Genomic DNA, 23,086 nt, shown 5'->3' with positions numbered 1-23,086 from the left:
CCAAGGGTTTAGTTTCCTTGACAGGGGATCCAAAAGATCAGTGTACAGTTCAGATCTTACGAGATACTGGAGCCTCACAATCCTTTATCCTCTCTGATGTACTACCTCTGTCTGAGAAATCTTCCTGTGGTTCTAGTGTCCTAGTTCAAGGTATTGAGATGGGTTTCGTGCCAGCCCCGTTACACTGTATTCATGTACAATCTGATTTGGTCACTGGTTTCTTTAAAATAGGGGTGAGACCTTCCTTGCCAGTTAAAGGCATTTCCTTTATCATGGGAAATGATTTAGCTGGAGGACAGGTAAACGCTGTGCTGGAAGTGTTGGATCACCCAGACACAGATTCTCTGCCTGATGACTTGTCACAGAACTTCCCTGAAGTTTTTTCTGCAAGTGTTGTCACTCGGGCTCAATTGAAAAAGAGAGGTGATGAAATGAATTTGTCTGACTCTGTTTTTACTTCAGCCTTTGTCAGGGAGGAGTTGCTGGCTCCAACTTCTGATACCGCTGACAAACCACCGACTCATAGTAAGGTACCCCCACAGACAACTGTAACTAGTTCCGACGCATTGAAGTTACCCATTACTCGTGAAATGCTAATTACTGCCCAGAAGGCTGACCCTTCTCTTGCAAAATGTTTCTCTTCTCTTGAAACAGAACAGAGGAGAGAGTTGCATTCTTATTTTGTAGATGAAGGAGTTTTGATGCGTACATGGAGGTCCCATGGTACTAGACTGGCAGAGCATGCACAATCGGAGATAGGGCTACCAGATCAGGTACCAGACTGGAGCACTGTTTATCAGATTGTTGTCCCTGCAGTTTATCGTCAGCATGTACTGTTCTTGGCCCATGACCACCCTTGGTCTGGACACTTGGGAGTCACTAAAACATACAACAGAATACTTCAACATTTCTTTTGGCCCGGTTTGAAGTCCGATGTAGCACAGTACTGTCGTACCTGTAGTACTTGTCAGATCACCGGAAAGCCAAACCAGGTAATTCCACCTGCTCCCCTCTGTTCTATACCAGCGGTCGGTGAACCATTTGAACATGTCATAGTTGACTGTGTTGGTCCGTTGCCAAAGACCAAAGCTGGCAATCAGTTTTTGTTGACAATAATGTGTACCGCCACCCGTTTCCCTGAGGCTATCCCTCTTCGCAGAATTACAGCGCCTGTAATAATTAAGGCTTTGACGAAGTTCTTCTCCACGTTTGGACTGCCTAAGGTAGTACAAACTGACCAAGGCACCAACTTCCTGTCTAGGTTATTTGAGCAAGTGTTACAGTCCCTGGGTATCCGACATATAGTGTCCAGTGCCTACCACCCTGAAACTCAGGGGGCTCTAGAACGTTGGCATCAGACCTTAAAGTCCATGCTGCGTAAATATTGCTTAGACACAGAGAAAGATTGGGATGAGGGTGTCCCCCTTGTTCTATTTGCTGCGCGAGAGACCATACAGGAGTCTCTTGGTTTCAGTCCTGCTGAGCTCGTTTTTGGGCACACTGTTAGAGGGCCTCTGAAAGTTCTTAAAGAACGGTTCATGTCAAAGGGTGCCAGCACACCCACTAATGTTCTAGATTTTGTTAGCCAGTTTCGAGAGCGACTGCATCAGGCGTGCTCTCTCGCAAAAGAAGCGCTCTCTTCTTCCCAGAGAACTATGAAACGGCACTATGACGAGAAAGCTGTTTCTCGATCTTTCCAGCCAGGTGATAAGGTTCTGGTCCTGTTACCTATCCTTGGTTCTGCTCTTTCCGCTCGTTTCTCCGGACCGTATGCAATAGACAAGAAAATAAGTGATACAGACTATGTAGTTCGCACCCCTGATCGTAAACGTCACTCTCGTGTTTGCCACATCAATATGCTTAAACCATATTTTTCCAGAGATAGTGTGCAGGTGAAGACCTCAGACCAGACAGCCGGACTGGCCGTCTCTGCTGTTGCCTCAACTCCAATAGTTCCGGACTCTCCTGACGTTAGTGGTGAGGATGTAGATGGCTTAGAGTTGCGCAATGCAGCCCATCAGGGTGCTAGATTGTCCAACACTGAGATGTTATTGAACCTGCCCACTCACTTAGCACACTTACCTGAGGAGCAGCGAGAGGACATCACAAATTTGATTCAGGCCTACATGGCTCTGTTTGGTGATGTTCCCTCCTGTACTTCTGTATTGGCCCATGATATTAATGTTAACAATGCTGTGCCTATCAAGCAACATGCATACCGTGTTAACATCACCAAGAGAGCCATGATGCAACAGGAGGTTGACTATTTGTTAAAACATGGTTTAGCCAAGCCAAGTTGCAGTCCCTGGAGTTCACCTTGCTTGTTAGCTCCCAAATCGGATGGAACTCCTAGATTTTGTACTGATTTCCGAAAGGTAAATGCTGTCACCGTGCCTGATTCCTTCCCACTGCCCCGCATGGAAGATTGTATTGACAACCTTGGATCTGCCACCTATGTTAGCAAACTAGATTTGTTAAAGGGTTACTGGCAGGTCCCTTTGACCCCCCGTGCCTCGGAAATCTCGGCGTTTGTTACTCCTGACAATTTTTTGCAATATACTGTAATGCCTTTTGGAATGCGACTGGTGACCCTAGTCCTGGCTGGTGTTCCAAATTGTAATGCCTATCTCGATGACCTGGTTGTCTATTCGACCAACTGGCGTGGCCACATGACAACCTTACAAACTGTCTTTGACCGCTTAGCTGGAGCCTCCCTGACCCTTAACCTTGCCAAGAGTGAGTTCGGCAAGGCTACGGTTACCTATCTTGGTAAGCAGGTAGGACAAGGACAAGTGCGTCCGGTGGATGCAAAGATATCTGCAATCACAACTTTTCCAGTGCCTACTACTAGGCGGGAATTGCGTAGATTCCTTGGGATGGCTGGGTATTACCGTGGTTTTTGCCGAAACTTTTCTTCTGTCGTCACTTCTCTCACTAGCCTGTGTAGCCCGTCCAAACCATTCATTTGGACAGCTGATTGTCAAAATGCATTTTATGGTGTTAAAGCTCTCTTATGCAGTTCCCCTGTTCTCTCTGCTCCAGATTTCTCCCTGCCGTTCCAGCTGGAGGTGGATGCCAGCGGGGTGGGAGCTGGAGGGGTGTTATTACAGGAAGATCACGATGGTGTCAGTCACCCGGTTTGTTATTTTTCCCGGAAATTTAACAAACATCAACTAAACTATTCCACTATTGAAAAGGAGACTTTGGCTATGTTGTATGCGTTGCAACATTTCGAGGTGTATGTCGGTTCGAGCGTATTACCAGTGGTAGTATACACCGACCACAACCCATTGGTTTTTCTGTCGTGGATGTACAACCACAATCAGCGCCTCATGCGTTGGGCGCTCATAGTGCAAAATTATAACCTCAGCATAAAGCATAAGAAGGGGTCTGAGAATGTGTTGGCGGATGCTCTATCTCGGAGTTAAATCTCTCGCGCGGTCGACTTGTTTGTTGACTGGTTCATTGTTGTACCGACGGCTTATTTTTGTTTTTTTCATAGCTCTTTACTTTGGAGTACCAGTTATCTCGGAGATGAGGATCTCGTTGTTAAAGAAAAACATGTTTAGTTGGTGTCAAACATGTTTTTGTCTTATGTATGGGGGTGTTACATCCCAATGTATATATTCCCCAGTGTGTGTCTCCATGTGTGTGTGTTCTCCATTTTTCTTTCCTCCCTCCAGCCATTGTTCCCTCCACCATTGGTCCCTGCCAGGCCTGCCCTTCCATTACCCAGCACAGCACCGATTGGTGGATGGTTTTCCAGACTCCAACACTCAATCAACACCACCCAATCATGGATCACCACACACCTGTTAAAACATGGCTTCTCACTTCAGTCACTCTCTCTCTCTGGCATGAGGCTAGGCCTAGTGTGATTTTGTAACCTTGACTTTGACAATATTGCATTTTGTTTATTGGCCTTTGTGCTTAGTGGAAATTGCCTTGTGTGTGTATGGCCACAGAGAGAGCATTGTTAGTTATAGCTTGTTTTGTATATATTCTGCCTTTGTTGTATGTATCATTAATGTGTTTTTCTCTCTTTCTCAGGAAGCACAGATGGGGTGAGCTGCCATTTCCTTTGGACATTGTTTTCTCCTGTTTTGGTTAGGTAAGGGTAGTTTAGGTAATGTAATTTCTTTTACCGTAGATTAGATTGGTTTATTTGGAGTATAGTGGTGTTTGTTTGTTGTTTTGGCCTGGGCTCACCCTTGAGCTACATGTGCTTCCTTTGCATCTATCAATAAATATCATTGTTGTTTACAAACGTGGTCCATCTTTTCTGTCAACCAACTGTTATGTTACAGCCCTTTACCCTTAGACTCACAGGGGTCTATTTCAGACAGTTTCTGTCCTGATCCCTTTCTGTCCTGACTCGCTCTGAGGGGGAGGAGCTCTTGCAGAGCAATCGCTAGATGTTCTTGCGTCAACCTAGTTTCCCGTATACACGAGTAATTACATATAAACGAGTAATCGCGATCGCCGATCGGATCATTGGAATTATTCTTTTTGTAGTACCTTCTGGCTAAGGTAAGGTATATTCTATGTCTATTTTACCAAACCTGAAACATGTTTCTGTAACGATCACAATGTCGTATGTTACCAGACTTAAACCAAGCTTTTTGTAACGATCGCATTTTCGGGGTAAGACTACCCCCCCCCCCCCCGCGCCCCCTTGATGATTTTGTGAAGGCACATATATACATGGGAGTATTTGGGGTTTCAGGCGAACAACCAGAACGATTTGGGCTTATTGCATATAACGCGTCGTATCTCGCAATCTATCGAAAAATACTGGATTATTTTGGAAATGGGCGATGTTTAGCATGTAATAAACTATAAACTACAGTGTGTAGAAATTAGTCAGTAATGGACTATGAACAATGCCTGTCAAATGAGCCATACTATTGTCTCCATAGCTATAATACAGAACACACAATGGGTCTGAAAACAACACTAAAATGGTCAATAATGCTGGCGTCAGGCGGTAGAGATGGGGAAAGTCGGTGGCAGTCAAAGAGTTAACGATTGTGTGTATTGCATTCTGCAATCTGTTAACATTTTCAATCAATCAATTAATCAATCAGTGTGCGCACACATCAAGGAGGCAAAAGGAACGTAGTCCTGGTCAGAACAACAGGGCAGACTACAATATATTTGCATTTGTTAGCCATGCTAGCGATCTAAACAATCAATCCATGCCAAAGCTAGATATATAAAAGGTGAAGGACTCACACTCACAGCCATGCTGATTTGGCTAAATGACATCCAGCCGTTTTCATTTGAAACTACTTTTAGGCCCTTGTTACACACACTGTTTTTGTGCTCGTTTGAATACGTTTTTGAATACGTTTGCTGTCCCTATTAGATAGAAATGCCGTTTTGGCAGGAAACGTTTTGGCCCTACTGAAAACGCTAAATTGTATTTCCGTTTTGGAATAACGCCAAAAACTCGCCGACAACGTGCCGTGTAATCTGCGCGGAGCCGTTGTTGCTCAACGCCTATGCGCAGTAGATACCCACATCTGCGTGCTCTCACCACGTCCGGTGACAACAGAGCTATAGCTGCAGCTACCATGTGTTGTCAAGTTATTGTTACAAGGACCCCAGTCCAAGCTACAACAGTCTGCATTCCCTTAACAATTGTTTGTATTGAGCCGTATTGTATTGTACCCATTCTGCGATATGTTAAATAAAGTTTACATCCATTCATTTTGCTAGCATTAACGATTGCATAAGCAGCTGGCTAACGTGAGCTAGCGTTAGCTATCAGACCCTGTTAGCTCAAGCTCCTCTTTCAATCTTAACAAGCATCAAACAAAATGGCCCAGTCATCTATTCACTTTTGTTTAATACACAAGGCGTTGTCTCTAATGTTATCTAGCTACTGATGGCTCCCGATATCATCAGTTTGGTGCTGGCTGGTTAACGTGAGCTAATGTTAGCTGCTAGCCACAATGCTATACTGTTATACTGGCATATTCCATTCATGTTAGCATGTTGCATGCATGCATCGCCGATCTTTTTTGAGACTAAACTATCCGCTCTTGGTGGTCACTAACAATGTTGATGTTAGTTTTGTTTCATCAACAAATGAGAGGCAGAACACACAGTGAATGTATCCGTTTTGTTTATTGCACTTTTATTACACTTTTGCTGAAAAATAAGTGCTGCATTGGGTAAATAGGCATTTAAAGATGGCGGCTTGTTGACATTTTCTTCGCAGGAAGAGTATTGGCACATTCAAGTTCTGATTGGTTGAAAATTGCCTTCATGTTCGCCACCTACTGCCACCTACTGCTTTGGCAGTGTACTACATCACTGTGCTCAGGTGACAAAACGAAAGTGTGACTCGCCTACCGCTACGTTGCGACCTGGAAAAGCGAAACTCATCTGAAAACAAAACGACAGTCTAACCGCAGCCTTAGTCAGGGGATGTAGTATTTGTTGTGAGTTTGTCCCCTCCAGGGTACCGTAGTCCAGGAGGGGAGTCACGTGATGTGCTGTACAACGTCAGTTGGAATCCGGCAGGGAATAAACAACCAGCACGAGAGAAGTTGTCCGATGTCATTATTGTAATACTGTGTTACATAACACATAAGGCGCTACCTATTACATGGTGTCAGAGTAGAGGTTTAAGTACCCACGTCGACGAAAGAAAAAAAAGAAAGAAAAAAGAATGGATTCGTACTGCGTTCCAGCTCCACGGATGGACTGGGAGTCGGCAAGTTTACCTGAGGCATGGAGACGGTTTCGCCAAACAACAGAACTGATGTTCAAGGGACCCCTGTGCGGAAAGAACAAAGAGGAGACGTGCAGTTACCTTTTGCTATGGATTGGGGAAAAGGGGCACGACGTGCACAATACTTGGACACTCACCAACGAGGAAGCCAAGAAACTGCAGACATACTACGATAAGTACACAGAGTATATCACACTAAAAGCTAACCCGATCTACGCCAGATATAAGTTTGACGAAAAGAGGCAGGGAGAAAGTGAACCATTCGACCAGTTTGTGACCGAGCTAAAGCTATTAGTCAAAGACTGTGGATACACTAACAGTGACGAGATGGTCAGAGACCGCATTGTTTTCGCTACCAATTCGCCCAGAGTGCGGGAAAAGCTACTTAGCCAGGGAGCTGAGCTAACGCTAGAGAAAGCCATTGATATAGCCCGCTCGCATGAGCTAGCAAGGCAACAGCTTAAAGCTATGGGCCAGGGCAACACCCACGAAACGGTACATGCAATGGGCAGGAAAATGTACATGCGAGACGTAGCACAGAGAGCAGCTAACGCTAGCTACAGACAAAGGGAGGGTTAAGTTAGCACTGCAGCTAGGTCATGTGACTACTGTGGAGGGCTACACGGCGCCAAAACTGCCTGCCCAGCTAAAGGCAAACAGTGCATTAAATGCAATAAATTCAACCACTTTGCTAAAGTATGCAGATCTAGCTCCCAAAGACGGACAAGAAACGACCACGGTACAGTACATACCGTCAGCAGTGGCGGCTGGCCACTGGGGGCGCTCGGGCGCCGACCCCCCTGGTTAAAAGAGAGAAGAACAAGAAATCTTTTTTTTTAGTTTTTAGTTTTATAGCCCTATAAATAATATAAACATGTTTAAAATTAATAATATTTACTCATTTTAAGTGTTTGTGTTTCCAATGCACAATATAACGTTAATATATCAAATAAAAATAATCGTTTTCCTGAACAGGAAGTGACTCACTGTCGCATAGCCGCATTTCTCCTAGCCGTATTTCTCTCGGCCCGGGCTAGACGCAATAGCGCTCTGAGTGCGCGTCACTGTTTCATCGCTGTATTTCGCGGAGACGCTCTCTGATTGGCCGACGTCAGTTTTTTTTTTCCGTAGCCGCATTTCGCGGAGACGCTCTCTCTGATTGGCCAACGGCGGTTTCTGGTTAGGAAGTTAGTAATATAGTTACTCGAGGCTGTTGTGTTGTGATGCAGACATGCAGTCACTCTGGACAGTGGGGATATACATCGACAACAACAGTCTGGGAGACTGGGACTGTGGGACAGTGGACATTATACACTTTATCAAGCCCTCCGGACCACGTTTCAACTAACTACAGTGAGTTAATGCGGTCTCTCTCTCTCTCTCTCTCTCTCTCTCTGTCTCTGTCTCTGTCTCTGTCTCTGTCTCTCGCTCTCTCTCTCTCTCTCTCTCTCTCTCTGTCTCTCTGTCTCTCTGTCTCTCTGTCTCTCTGTCTCTCTCTCTCTCTCTCTCTCTCTCTCTCTCAACACAGCGTGTTTCGCTCTGGCCGGGTATTGCATAATGGCTGAATGAATGAATGGTAACTTGTTTAAAATGACAAGATAGGCCTATATATGTGTTCATTATTGATTTGATGATCATACGTGTACTAATGTAGTATGAATCAATTAACTCGACTTAATGTTGGTAACGTTATGAGTCAGTATTCGCTTGGTCAGCTTGGTCAGATGATTGCGAACACCCAAGTGACTTTCATACCGGCCGCCACTAGCCGTCAGGGAGCACACAGTAGAAGAGGACACAGACGGTGAACAGGGAGAACTGTATTTCGACAACATTACAGTGGAGAGCACCACCGAGGGAGAACAGTCAGAACTGTACCTAGACAGCATCTCAATAGAGAACAACGGCAAGAGCAACGAGCAGGCCTATGTAGAGGTTAGGATAGGCACGCCCCCACAGAAAGTTAAATTCAAAATAGACACTGGGGCACAGGCCAATACCATTCCCACCAACATGTTCCAGGCGCTGTTCAAAAATGTGACACTGAAACCAGCCATGCACAGACTCACTCAGTATGGAGGAGGCTCGCTGAATGTGAAAGGCACATGTCAACTCAGATGTAAAGTCAGAGACAATGCAATGACGCTGGACTTTTATGTAGTCGACACAAACGCCCCGCCAGTCATGGCAATGAAAACGTGCCGTGACCTGAACTTGGTCAAGATAGTGATGGCTGTGAGTGAGAAAAATAACAGTGTGTCACAGAGCATAATGGAGGAATATGCAGATGTTTTTCAGGGGATAGGAGAGGTCCCAGGCGAGTGCACCTTCCGGGTCACACCAGATGCAACACCGGTAGTCTGCCCGCCATGCAGAATCCCCATCGCCCTATGAGACAAACTGAAGGACGAGCTCGACAATATAGAGAAAGGCTACATCATCTGCAAGGTAACAGAACCCACAGAATGGGTGAACGCACTTGTTGTTGTTGAGAAGCCAAAGACAGAGAAACTCAGAGTGTGTCTAGACCCCAGAGCTCTCAACAAAGCCATACAACGCCCACACTACCCTCTCCCGACTCTGGAAGACGGGACCACAAAGCTCGCAGGAGCACAGTATTTTAGCGTGTTAGACGCAAGGTCAGGCTACTGGGCCATAAAACTGAGCACTGAATCGTCAATGTTGACCACATTTAACACAGTGTTTGGCAGGTATCGCTTCCTCAGACTGCCATTTGGAATCGTGTCCGCCCAAGACGAGTTCCAGAGACGTGTGGACGAAACATATGAAGGACTGGAGGGCGTGACAGCGATAGTGGACGACATACTGGTGTTCGGAAAGACAAAGGAGGAACACGACCAGCGTCTCAGAGCGACGCTGAAGCGCACAAGGGAGAGAGGGGTGAGACTCAACCCTGACAAATGCAAGATATGCGTGTCGGAGGTAAGTTACTTCGGGCACACACTCTCACGTGATGCATCAAACCAGACCCAAACAAGGTGAAGGCGGTCAAGGACATGCTACCCCCACAGAGCAAGGCAGAGCTGGAGACCGTCTTCGGGATGATCAACTACCTCGCCAGGTTCGCTCCACATCTATCGGAGATAAACTCACCTCTCAGACAGCTTCTGAAACAGGACAGTGAGTTCATATGGGATACAGTCCACGACAAGGCCTTCCAGGAGATGAAAGACCTCATCACACAACACCCAGGTCCAGTACTAACATATTTTGATCCACAGAAAGAGCTGCGACTCCAGGTTGATGCATCTAAAAGTGGCCTTGGGGCTGTCATGCTCCAGGATGGCAAACCAATCGCCTATGCCTCCAAGTCACTCAACAGCATAGAAGAAAACTACGCACAGATAGAGAAAGAGCTCTACGCGGTAGTATTCGGCTGTAAACGGTTCCACAAATATATGTATGGACGAAGAGTAATTGTGGAATCCTCTGGAGGCAATACTGAAGAAACCACTAGCGGCAGCGCCGCAGCACCACCCCGGCTGCAACGGATGATCCTAGCGCTACAGAAATATGACATCCACATCATTCACCGCCCCAGAAAAGAGATACCGGTGGCCGACACACTGTCATGCAAATCAATCGAATATCATGACAGTGCCCTGCAGGAAGGGATGGAGGCCCAGGTTCACACAGTCCTCAGCAACATTCCTGTGAGCGACACAAGACTCACGGAAATCAAACAGGAAATGGCACAGGATGCACAGCTTGCCGCGTTAAGACGAGCCACGCTCGCTGGCTGGCCAGACACTAGAAAGAAATGCCCGCCCAGCATCCAGGAGTACTGGAACCACAGAGCTGAAATCTCAGAAATAGACGGCATGTTATTCCACGGCGAGAGAATCATTGTTCCACACAAACTCAGGGAGGACATGCTGAAGCGCATTCACGCCGGTCACCTCGGCATCGAGAAAAACAAATCCCGAGCCAGAGACCTACTGTTCTGGCCTGGCATGGGGAAACAAATCGAGGAGACTGTAGCAGCCTGCAGCATATGCCAAGAACGGCGCAGCGCAAACCCAAAGGAACCGATGAAGTCACACGCCATACCTGAGCGGCCGTGGCAAGTGGTAGGCACAGACCTATTCCAATGGAACTCACAAGACTTTATTGTCACAGTGGACTACTACTCCAGGTTCTTTGAGATGGAGAGGCTTCACAGCTGCACCTCATCAGCCGTCATCAGGAAACTAAAGGCAGCAATGGCTCGACACGGCATCCCCGAGTCCATCATCAGTGACAATGGGCCGTGCTACAGCTCTGGTGAGTTCCACAAATTCGCACAGACATGGGGTTTCACACACACCACCGCAAGTCCCCACTTCCCACGTAGCAACGGCCTCGCGGAGAAGACTGTTCAGATGGCAAAACGCATCCTGGACAAAGCCAAAGCGGAGAACAAAGACCCCTACATGAGCCTGCTGGAATACCGTAACACACCGGTGGACAATCTGAAATCACCAGCACAGCTCCTGATGAGTTGGAGGCTGCGGTCTATCCTACCAGCAACAGCAAAACACCTGCAGCCACAGATCGCCAGTCAACAAGACGTTCGCGAACAGAGAGAGTTGTGCCAACAACGCCAGCAGGCATACTACAACAGATCTGTCAAACCTCTGCCCCACCTGCCTACAGGCACACCAATCCGCTTCCAGCAGGAGGATGGATCATGGAGACCTGCAACCGTGACAGAGCCTGCACACACTAGTGGTCTGCAAGGGCCTTGAAATAAAGCCTGAGCCCTACCCGAGCCCTTGAACTTCAGGCCCTGCCCGAAAATAAGCCTGACTATAAATAATATTTTAGGCCCTAGCCCGCCTGAAAACCCGATTTTTTTTTAATTATTATTAATTTTAATTTTAATTTTTTTTGTATTTGTTTTAAATATTCGAAACACGGTTTTATATGAACTTAATAAATAAACAAAAACGAAAATGTTCAATAGGTCTACCTAAATAACAGATAGTGAAAACGAAAGAAACATTAATATATATATTATAACATATAGCCAACATTTTTTTTATTTTTTTGTTTTAAATATTCTAAACACTGTTTATATATTAACTTAATAAATAAACAAAAACGAAAATGTCCAATAGGTCTAACTAAATAAAACATATCATGCTGAAAATTAACAACCATTATATAGCCTTTTTTCGCAAATTCTATTTCCCAGCGCGAGCCAGCCTCGTAAAACTCGTAATTTGAAGGCTATATGGAATCTTCTTTGACACACACAGTCACACACACGACACAATAGCCTACTCAGTCACTACAAACAAACAGAAATCAGAAATCAGATTTCGAGCAGAGCAATATTTATATATGAAAGCACAACAGAACAGGGAAGCGTGACCACACACCAGCAAATACTAATAAATCAGAAAATAATAACTTATAAATCAGAAAATAATAATACAATATTTGGCTTATGGCATTGGCCTACCGCTTTGAACAAAGTCCACTCCAGATGTCCAAAATCGAATAACAATGAACTTTAACGTATAGGCTAATAATAAATTATAATCGACCTTTCAGGGCATAATGCCTATTTGGCCAACCTTACCTCTCTCTCTTGAACTATTTACATTATTCATTTAATTCCTTTAGAATTTAAATGCGTTGTGGAGGAGAAGAATAGAGTCCACCGTAGATGGCTTCAGCGTGGTTCTCCTTTTATCCACTACTCTCCCCGCGACACTGAAATTTCTCTCGCTGCTGCTGCTGCTACTTGCGGGGATGCTGAACACAGAGCGTGCGAGTCTGGCAAGCAATTTGTTTATTACTATTATTGCTGTGAATTGTGTTGTGTGTGTGACATGTATACTACTGACCTTGCGGTAATCATCGGTCCACATGTCGGTGGTCATCCCCACATTTACATTGGACATTATGTCTGATATTTCCTTGACGCGCTCGTCTTTTTTTGTGGCTGCAATATCAAGACATTTTCTCGATATAGTGGTAGGATGCGGCAGCACGTCTTTAGCTGGGAGACGGCCATATGTAGCTCCAACATTTATGAGCTCTTGCACCAGAGACACAAAGCCCTCTCCGGCAACTGATTGAAATGGCCTGATATCCCGACAACAGAACTGAACACATTTATCCAATACTGCAGATTTAACTTTTGTTGGCACTGGTGCTGGAAGGAAGGCTGTCAGTGGCAACTGTTGTGACTGACTAGCATTCAAACGACCGCAGCCACCGCGTTCAACGTGTCGCAAGAGGGAGGACGTGCCAGTCTTTTTGCTGTCGTATTTTAAAATTGCGCTGCACTCTCTACACTGCACACTTCCAATAGGCTCCTTAGTTGTACTACTTACAATCAGGACTTCCCAGTCACATTAGCAACTTTTAGAAGCTCCCCCTTAGCTAGTTTCTGCTTCAATTCTTCCATGGCTACAGTCCTTCAGCAGCCAGCACAAGAGCACATGTTCTACTCTCGAGTTTATTATTAAATCGTCACCGCGCAAAATCGAAACTGAAAAAAAATAAAAAAATAAAGGAGGGGCTGCCCGGGCCCGGCCGAGCCCGAATTATTTATTAAAAAAAAAGCCCTACCCAGCCCGAACCCGCCGGGCCGGGTCGGGCCCGGTCGGGCTTGGGCAAGGTTGCAGTCCACTAGCACACACCTACAGGAGCTATCACATCCAAACACCCGAAGGTCAGAGCTACCGACGCAACCGTCAGCACCTCCGTCAAATCAAAGAGAACACTCACACTATTATGCCACCATCTACCGCTACCAACATACAGTACAGCATACGATCCCCGGCACCAACGACAACACACGTCAGCAAGAGCTCACTGAACCCCCAGACATGGACAGTCAGCGAGACCCCACTGAACCCCCAGACATAGACAGTTAGCGAGACACACAACCTGGTCACACCACAAGATCAGATCGCACCATCAAACCAGACAAATTCTCGATTTGTGATGATTTGTAAAGGGTGTAGGCGAATCGCTGCCCTAATTTTTTTTTTTAATTTAAATAAGATTGTACAATACCAATACCTGCAATGTTCCTGCTAGTATCTGTAATGAAAATATGAGAAAAAAAGGGGGGGGGGGGGAGGAAACGTTATCTGTCATGTTGTGACATGTACTGAAAAGTTATTGCACTTAAGTGTTGGTACCCTGCTAATGTAATAGAAGCTTTTGAACTCCAGAGATATGTTTATAAAGCCATTTATTGAAACGTTATTGCACTTATGTGTTGGTACCCTGTGTATTTAATAGATCATTTTGCAGTCCAGAATTATTTCTCATGAAGCCTTATAGAGTTATTGCGTATAGAACTGCTAATGACAATCTTCTCCACCTGACCATTTATTGTTGACACAGGGTGTTTTCTTATTACACTGTTAAAGTGTACAGTTATTACCAGTGGCAGATTTCACAGCACTCTTCAGAAAAATGGAGATGTAGTATTTGTTGTGAGTTTGTCCCCTCCAGGGTACCGTAGTCCAGGAGGGGAGTCACGTGATGTGCTGTACAACGTCAGTTGGAATCCGGCAGGGAATAAACAACCAGCACGAGAGAAGTTGTCCGATGTCGTTATTACATGACATAGCCATAAATCAAATCAAATCAAATTTATTTATAGGGCCCGACAACACACGTTAATGTCCCCATGGGCCGTACAGATCTTCTTTAAACAAGTCAAGAAGAAAACATAACAATAAGTCAAGAACAGAACAAGAACACCATAAGGTGCAAACATTTTTAGATGAATGCAAATAAATGAAAGAATGCAAGCACTCCCAGACATACCCCACGCGAAGGTAAGGAAAAACTCACTAAAACCTAACAATAGGGAAAAAAGCTCCACAGGCAGTGTGGAGGAGAGAAACCTTAGAAGGGCCATTCAAGGGGGGATCTCCCTTCTTAGATGTTGGTGATAGTAGTGTTGCAGACGGACAGTTGGTAAGCATGCACTCATGTGTGTAGTGGAACACAGATGAGTGCATGCAATAGCAACTGTACATTTTGAAAAATTAAAGATAGAGCTAATAGCGATAGCAACTGAACATTTTGAAAGATTAAAGATAGAGCTGATAGCGAATCTATTTGAGGCACAGGGGCGGCGCAAAGAGGGTCACGTCCTCCCTGTCTTAGTCAAGGGACATTTAACACTCCGGTCGTTGCTCAGGGACAGCCGGAGACAGGGAGATAGGGGGCGGCGCAGAGAGGGTCGCGAACTCCCCGACATCATCGCGGGACATCCGGCACTCCGGTCACCACTACGAGACCTCCGGAGACAGGGGGGCACGCAGAGGGGGTCGCAACCTCCCGGCCTTCGTCACGGGACGTCCAACACTCCGGTCAACACTCCAGGACAGCAAGTCATAGGGAGATAGGGAGACGGGACAGGCGTTAGACAGCTCATGAGATTGTAGTAGGCGGACATAGCAATAGATACAAGTGGTAGGCATATATGTGAATGGAGTAGATATATGAAGTAGGCGTATTATGTGAATAGAATAGAAGTACTTAACCCAGCAATGAAACCGCATTGACTGTTAATCTGTTAACAGTCTGTTAATACTGTTAATCAGTTGACAAGGCGCTACATATTACAGGGGAGTGTCATGGTTTCTCCATAGAGCTCCATTATACTTTTAGTCAGGAGAGTGTCATGGTTTCTCCATAGAGCCCCGCAGGCCCGGACTGGCCATCGGGAGCACCGGGAGTTTTCCCGGTGGCCTGGCCTGCACAGATACAAAAATAATTCATATAATTTATTTTAATTTTTTTATTATAATTTAATTTTTATTTTTTTTATGCCATTGTTTCTAGTTGTGGCGGTACGATAGTTAGATAACCTAGGTGGGTGGGGAACAACCAGGATTTCACTGTCTGCGACAGAGTTGGAGAACTATCTGACTCTCTCCCTCTCGCGGATCACACACACACACACACACAAATGGAGCTGTGCTGCCGCTTGTGATTGGTGGAGGCGGGAGCAGGCGATACAACTGATTGACAGCGGAGGCGGCGAATGGAATGGCAGATGGCACTCGGATGCAGAATAACAGCCAGGCAGTGAGCCAGGTAGTGAGGGACTCGGGAGAGATACAGTAGAGCGAAAGTCAATTAACGTTGATGTCAAGATGGACAGTGGAAGAAAGAGAAAGGGTGGAGGAAAGAGGGATAAAACAAAGAAAAAAAAAGGCCCTTACAGGAGATCCGGCAACATTTATCAAATGTTTTCTTGCACCAAGGTCAAGGAACCAGCAGGTTAGTCAGTGACACAAATAAACATGTGGATGTTAGCTAGCTAACGTTACCATGCAATGCATCATCTCCCCTGTCAAAAGCCCAATGTTAAATCTGCCAAGAAACAAATAAATCGTCTTAAAAAGGTGTTGCCGAATTTCTATCAGCATGTGACCTGTCCCACCAGAGGCGAGAACATATTAGACCAAGTATACTCGCAATTTAAGAATGGGTACAAGTCACAGGCTCTTAGTCCATTCGGTAAATCGGACCACGCCGCCATCTTTCTTTTGCCAAAGTATAAACAAAGTCTCAAGCGAACGCCGGTAGTATCGCGAGAGGTTAAGCGTTGGACTGTGACGTCAGAGGAGACACTCCAAGCTGCACTTGAATGCACAGACTGGAGTGTATTCCGTGATAACACAGCCAATATTAACGAATACACTGAAACGGTGCTTGACTTTGTCTGTACTCTGGTAGAAGAAACAATCCCCTCTACCACAATTAGAATCTACCCAAATCAAAAGCCTTGGGTAGATAAATCCGTCCGTGAGGCTCTGAAAGTGCGCACCTCAGCCTACAACACCGGGCTGGTGACAGGCAACATGGAAGAACACAAGACGGCAAGATACAACGTCAGGAGAGCAGCAATAGAGGCAAAACGGCGTTACAGGGATAAAGTTGAACTAGCAAATGATCTCAATACCTTCTATGCGAGGTTTGAGGCTGTGAATAACAACACCAGCCTACAAGCCACGGCAATGGGGGGGGGGGGGGGTCTGCCAATGGAGACTCAGTGTTCAGGGTAACAGAGCATGAGGTGAGGCGGACCTTTAAAAAAGTGAATATCAGGAAGGCAGCAGGACCGGACGGCATCCCCGGCCGCGTCCTAAAAGTCTGTGCCGACCAACTGGCCCCGGTATTCACTGACATCTTTAACCTGTCCTTAGAACAGGCTGTCATCCCCACCTGTCTGAAGAAGTCCACCATCATCCCTGTACCCAAAAAATCTACGCCCGCTTGCCTCAACGACTACCGCCCTGTAGCCCTCACCTCCATAGCCATGAAGTGCTTTGAGAAGCTAGTGAAGGGCTACATCTGTTCCTCCCTCCCCATCAACCTGGACCCCCTGCAATTTGCATACCGCCCTAACAGATCCACGGAGGATGCCATAGCCCATGTGCTGCACACAGCAGCATCACACCTGGACAAGAGGCAGGGGAACTATGTGAGAATGCTGTTCATTGACTACAGCTCAGCATTCAATACCATAGTCCCCTCCAAACTCATAGCCAAGCTCAGGGACCTGGGCTTGAACTATGACCTCTGCCAGTGGGTCTTGGACTTCCTGACGGGCAGACCCCAGGTGGTAAGAGCAGGCAACTGCACCTCCTCATCCATCACGCTCAACATAGGGGCCCCCCAGGGCTGTGTTCTGAGCCCCCTCCTCTACTCCCTGTACACACATGACTGCGTGGCACAGCGGAACAACAACACAATCATCAAATTTGCTAATGACACAGTAGTGTGGGCCTGATCTCTGCCAACGACGAGAGGGCCTACCTGGAAAAGGTAGAGAATCTGTCACAGTGGTGTCAGGAGAACTGCCTCTCCCTGAACGTCAGCAAAACAAAAGAGATGATTGTGGACTTCAGGAGGTCGGGGGTCAGGGACTACAGCCCCCTCAGCATCGACGGGGCACAGGTTGAGAGAGTGAACAGTTTCAAGTACCTCGGAGCCCACATATCCGAGGACTTGACATGGACCACACACATTGACAGTGTTGTGAAGAAGGCACGACAACGCCTCTACTTCCTCAGGCGCCTAAGGAAGTTCCAAGTCAGTCAGAAGATCCTTAGGAACTTCTACTCATGTACAATCGAGAGCATCCTGACTGGCAACATCACCTCCTGGTTTGGGAATAGCACTGCACAAGACCGTAGCAGACTACAAAGAGCGACACGTTCAGCCGAACGCACAATTGGAGGGGGGCTTCCCACCCTCCAGAACATTTACAACAAGTGGTGCAGGGGGAAGGCTAAGAGAATCATCAAGGACTCCAGCCACCCGAACAACTGCCTCTTTGAACTGCTGCGGTCAGGCAAGCGATACCGGAGTCTTAAGGCGAGCACAGAAAGACTCAGAAGAAGCTTCTATCCCCAGGCCATCAGGCTGCTCAACGAACAATAAACACTATGCAACAACCATCAAATGTACACAGCACACACATCCACACGCACACACTCACTTTAAACAAACAACTCACTGCAGCACCCATACACACTTTAGAACACCTAAACACACTTTACACTTTATATTTATTGGTAAAGGATTTGCACTACAACTCGTACACCTTACTGTAAATTGTACCTAAATTGTACCTCATCCCATTTCTGCTCTGCACTATATAGTATTGTATATTAGTACATTGCATAGTATATTGTATATTGTATGGTAACTCAGTTACTTCTATTCTGCATCGAACATTGTACATATGTCTATACTGAACACTGTGACCTCTATTTTTACTTCTATTTTACATGCTATACTATTTTATTTCATACTTATCTTGTCTAACACAGTCTCTGGAGCGTAACAGTAAGAAGCATTTTGTATAAAAGTATTCTGTACTTCTGTATGACAACTATTAAAGAAACTTGAACTTGAAACTTGAAATCATTTAACCCTTGTGTCTGAAAACTAAAGTGTTATACTCTTACCATATTAGGGGACTAAATTGAAAAATGCCATAAAAAGATTATATGTTGAAATAATTTCCCACTTTCTTTTCCATAAATATTTTATTCAACTTCAGATTAAAAATGAAATACTCCCACTTTTCTGAAAGGAGTTGTTAAATCTGACATTACAAAAAACAACATGTGGTGGTTATGATCGGGCTGAAATTGAATAAACAATTTATGAAAGAGAAAGTCAAAATAATTCCAAGATAATTCAAAGATTACACACCTTTGCCACATATATTGGCTAGAAACATAATCACTGCAAACTTAAAGTTATCAAAAAATAAGAATCTGATCAGACACAAGGGTTAAGTTGTTGTTCCCTTTCTAATTTCCTCAAAAACATCTAGTCTAGTTAATGTGATCAATATTATTTGACAATTGATGCTTTTTGTCGGAAATTTCAGTCAGTGAGCTCATACTTTGAGCTAATTTTATAGTTAAAATGATTGAGACAACGCAATCTTCTGTCTTCGTTGTGCAATGTGCATGCATGCGTGTGCTCACCACACGCGATACATGTGTCCCTATTCTGGCAGTGGCTACTGTTATTATAGTATTGTAATGAAAGGTCTGTTATTTAATGTTTGTGTAAAGGGCTATTTTAACTGTTGATGGGTAGTGCATCAGTAAAGTGAATATGGTATTGTGATCTTGCTCTGTTTGAATAGGTGGAGAGAGTGGTTAACTGTATTATAATAGTAAAGAGAAAAATATGTTGTGCTCTTGCTTTTTTCTTTTTGAAGGTGGAGAGAGTTTTATTTGAGGTTCATAACAGTACATTGTACTAAGCAATTGTTGGCTCATTAGTTTGTGATTCACATGCACTAAAATTCACCAGAATGCAGGAAATTAAGTCTTTGTAACAAAAAAAATCCTGGTGGGGGACCCCCAGACCCCCCGCTTAAAAAGTGGTCTGACTGGGGCTATATTTCGCACTATATCTCCCGGTATGAATTATTTCCTCAGTCCGGCCCTGGAGCCCCGTCTTACTTTTCTTTAGCGCAGCAGCTCATGCAGGTAAGGGGGCAACTGAAGGTCTGAATGAACCACCATGCTCTGCATGGGAAGCTCCGTCTCACACTGGTCCTTCTTACTGCTGGGAAAACAAGCCGTGTTTCCAACGCCACTCGCTTGAACACGCCAGGTGCCACTGTCCGGAGAGGATGAACGTCTCTTCTTCTAGACAGCAGGGAGTTTGAATCGTTTGTGCGTAAAGGAAAGACCCTGCGGATGTAGAGACCAAGCCTCCCACCACCACTGATAGTGATGAAGATCGTGAGTCATTGGGGCGGGGCGACAGTGGCTCAGGAGGTAGAGCAGTCGTCTGGTAATCCAGAGGTTCCTGGTTCGATTCCCGCTTCTCCCGGGCAGCGTGTCGAAGTGTCCCTGAGCAAGAGACTTAACCCCTCATTTCTCCTGATGAGCAGGTTGGCACCTTGCATGGTTGCCTCCGCCGTCGATGTGTGAGTGAATAGGTAAAATGTGAAGAACAAATTGTAAAGGGCTTTGGATAAAAGCGCTATATAAATGCAGCCATTCATTGTATCATCAGTGCTCATCTATCAAAACGTGCCGAAAACGTGCCAAAGATTGTTCATTTATTCGATGAACCTGTCCACATTGAAAATGGTCCCACACTCAAAGCAATGATAGACGGTGGATCTATGGATAGTGGATCAATGGCTTGCACCATAAGCGAGGCAGCTGAAGCTAACATTTTGAAACGTATCTCCAACCTGAGAAGACTGATAGTGTCGTCATTATTGTGTCATTATTGGAGGAAACATGGTTACACCTGAGGGCATGTACGACCTGGAAAGCACAGTTTACGAATGTAAGATGATCGTACCTGTAAGGGCCAAATGGATGTGTAATGGATTTATATGACCATGGGGTGGCGTTTCTGTTTATATAAGCGCCAGGTACACTGTAGGAGGTAGGAGTTTGACCCGGAAAGGGCAATGGTTTTTGACCGCAGGTCGTAGGTCGCAGGTTGCAGGTTACCGCTGTATGAACACGCCACAGGGTGAAATGTTTGTATGCAAATTAGTAGGGATGCTCGATATTGGCTTTTTTACCGATACCGATATACCGATATTGTCCAACTCTTAATTTCCGATACCGATATCAACCGATATCGACCGATACCGGTATATGCAGGGCTTCCCCCCCCAAAAAACTGAATAATTTCAGGTAATTAACATTACATATCTCTTGTTGTGGAATTAACACAACATTATGCATACTTTTGACAATAAATAAAATCAGAATTTGTTCTTACTTGCTTACCTGGTTAAATAAAGGTTATAGAAATGTAAAAAAAATAAATAAAAAAATGTATTTTATTTTTTTTGAAAACCGATACCGATATTTTCCGTTATCACATTTTAATGCCGATATCGGCCGATAATATCGCTAGGCCGATAATATCGGACATCCCTACAAATTAGTTATTGTATTAATTATTATTGATCGGTTTATGGAGCCCAACCCAAGATATCCTGTTTGCACAGTGAAGCAAAATAAATACCATTTTGCAAGAAGAGTTGCCTGCATCTTATCATTGGAACACTGATACACAGCCATTATTTGGTATCAGACCAAACAATAACGGCGCGTCAGCCAGGTCCATCTACGGGCTCACATTTCTCAGTAGCTCCGTATCAGACGGGAGCTCCTTTAATAGTACCTGCTCTTGTTGTACCAGACCAAGCAGATTAGCTGATTCCGGGCACTGATACAAGTCCTGAAAGAAATAGTTCCTGGAAATGACTGGAAACTAATGTCCTCAGGCATTGAGAACACTGAACACGTTTTTGTCACTCCTGTCTGAGAGTGACATACTGAGAGATGGAGAGGTGATTTCTTTTTTATTAATTTATTTATTTATTGATGGATTAAAAACACACAACAAGGATCCCAAGGATAACATGAGAGAGTAAGACCCTTATTTCCGTCATGGTCCCAGGGCTGTTAGGCCACAACAAAAACATGACAATGACCCGTGTTTTGGCGGACAAAGTAGGTACAGTGAAAGAGATGTGTGAAATAAGTAGAGCAAGTGTAACCCAGGTTTCAGATTCATAACTATTTAAGTTATAAGAACATAAATAGTTAATGCCATTGAATAAGAACATAAATAGTTAAGGCTATTATGTAGGAACATAAGTAGTTAATATTATTGGGTACCAAGTCCCTTTGAATTACAGCATTGCCCTTTAATTGCGTCATGACATGAGATGACGTGAGTGAGGTAGATGTCGCGACAGCCACGTTTTGCTTTACGGCGTGCGAGTCTTGCTACTGCGCAGATGCAGACATCCCTGTAGATTCAACACGCACTTGAACAGAGCTGATAACGTTGCTGGATAACGAGATAATAGCATGATAAAACCAGTTATCAAACAGTTATAAAAGATTCCCCCAGTTGCAAAACCGAAGAAGCGTTGCAGTTAAAGTAGCCTGCGGTTTTGGTGAGTTCGTCAACATTGACTGTATTGTCGAATAGCTTAAAATGGTTAGCTCCATGCTACAAGCTAATAATGCTACAAGCTAAACAACATAGCTCATTCTTAAATGGAAACTAGGAAGGAACCATTTCAGTACTTATAATTGTATTGATATTAATATCAATATGATATATTGATATTGATGGTATTATGTACGATAAGAACATGGTCTATATACATTTTGAATGTTTTTGAGAGTTTTATATGAGTGGGGAATGTTCCACATGCTAGCGCACTTTAGCCTAAATTAGCATGTGGCATATGATCCCACGTGCTGGGATGAGACAGCCTATTTTAGCTTAGCATAGCTAAAAGTAGCCTGCTTGATTATCCATTCTGAAAGCAATGAAGATGATGAAGCGATAAAAGATGGTAAATAGCTTTTATTTTCTGAATGACTGCTCACAAGCAGGCCAGGTTTTTCTAGCACCCCGTTCCACCCTGGGAACAGTTCCAGGAGTCCAGACCACCCATCACCACGTGTGCCCACGAGGGGACGAGGCAGTGTGCCGGACGATGCAAGATGGCGAGCCAACCCACTGAACCTCTGATATAGCTCAAGGCTAATGCCAGCCTGATTCGAATACCCCTGTTGCCCAACTCCTGTTACCTCAACAGTCCGGTAGCGTTGAACTGACTGAACTTGAATCATAAGAACTTCCACGGATTGAACTGACCTGAACACAAGGACATTCCAAGGGCTTCGACCCTGTTCACCTTTTGTTACTTTGATATTGTATTTTGTATTTGATTTAATTTGATATATGGGTATTGATATTCTCCTATAGGAAGGGAGACTTATAGGGTAATTACACCCAGTAAGATACTTGAACCACTGATAA

The sequence above is a fragment of the Notolepis coatsorum genome, assembly GCF_963971535.1.
Source record: "Notolepis coatsorum genome assembly, chromosome: 7".
NCBI classification, from domain to species: domain Eukaryota; kingdom Metazoa; phylum Chordata; class Actinopteri; order Aulopiformes; family Paralepididae; genus Notolepis; species Notolepis coatsorum.
Note: the sequence above shows the minus strand (reverse complement) of the source record.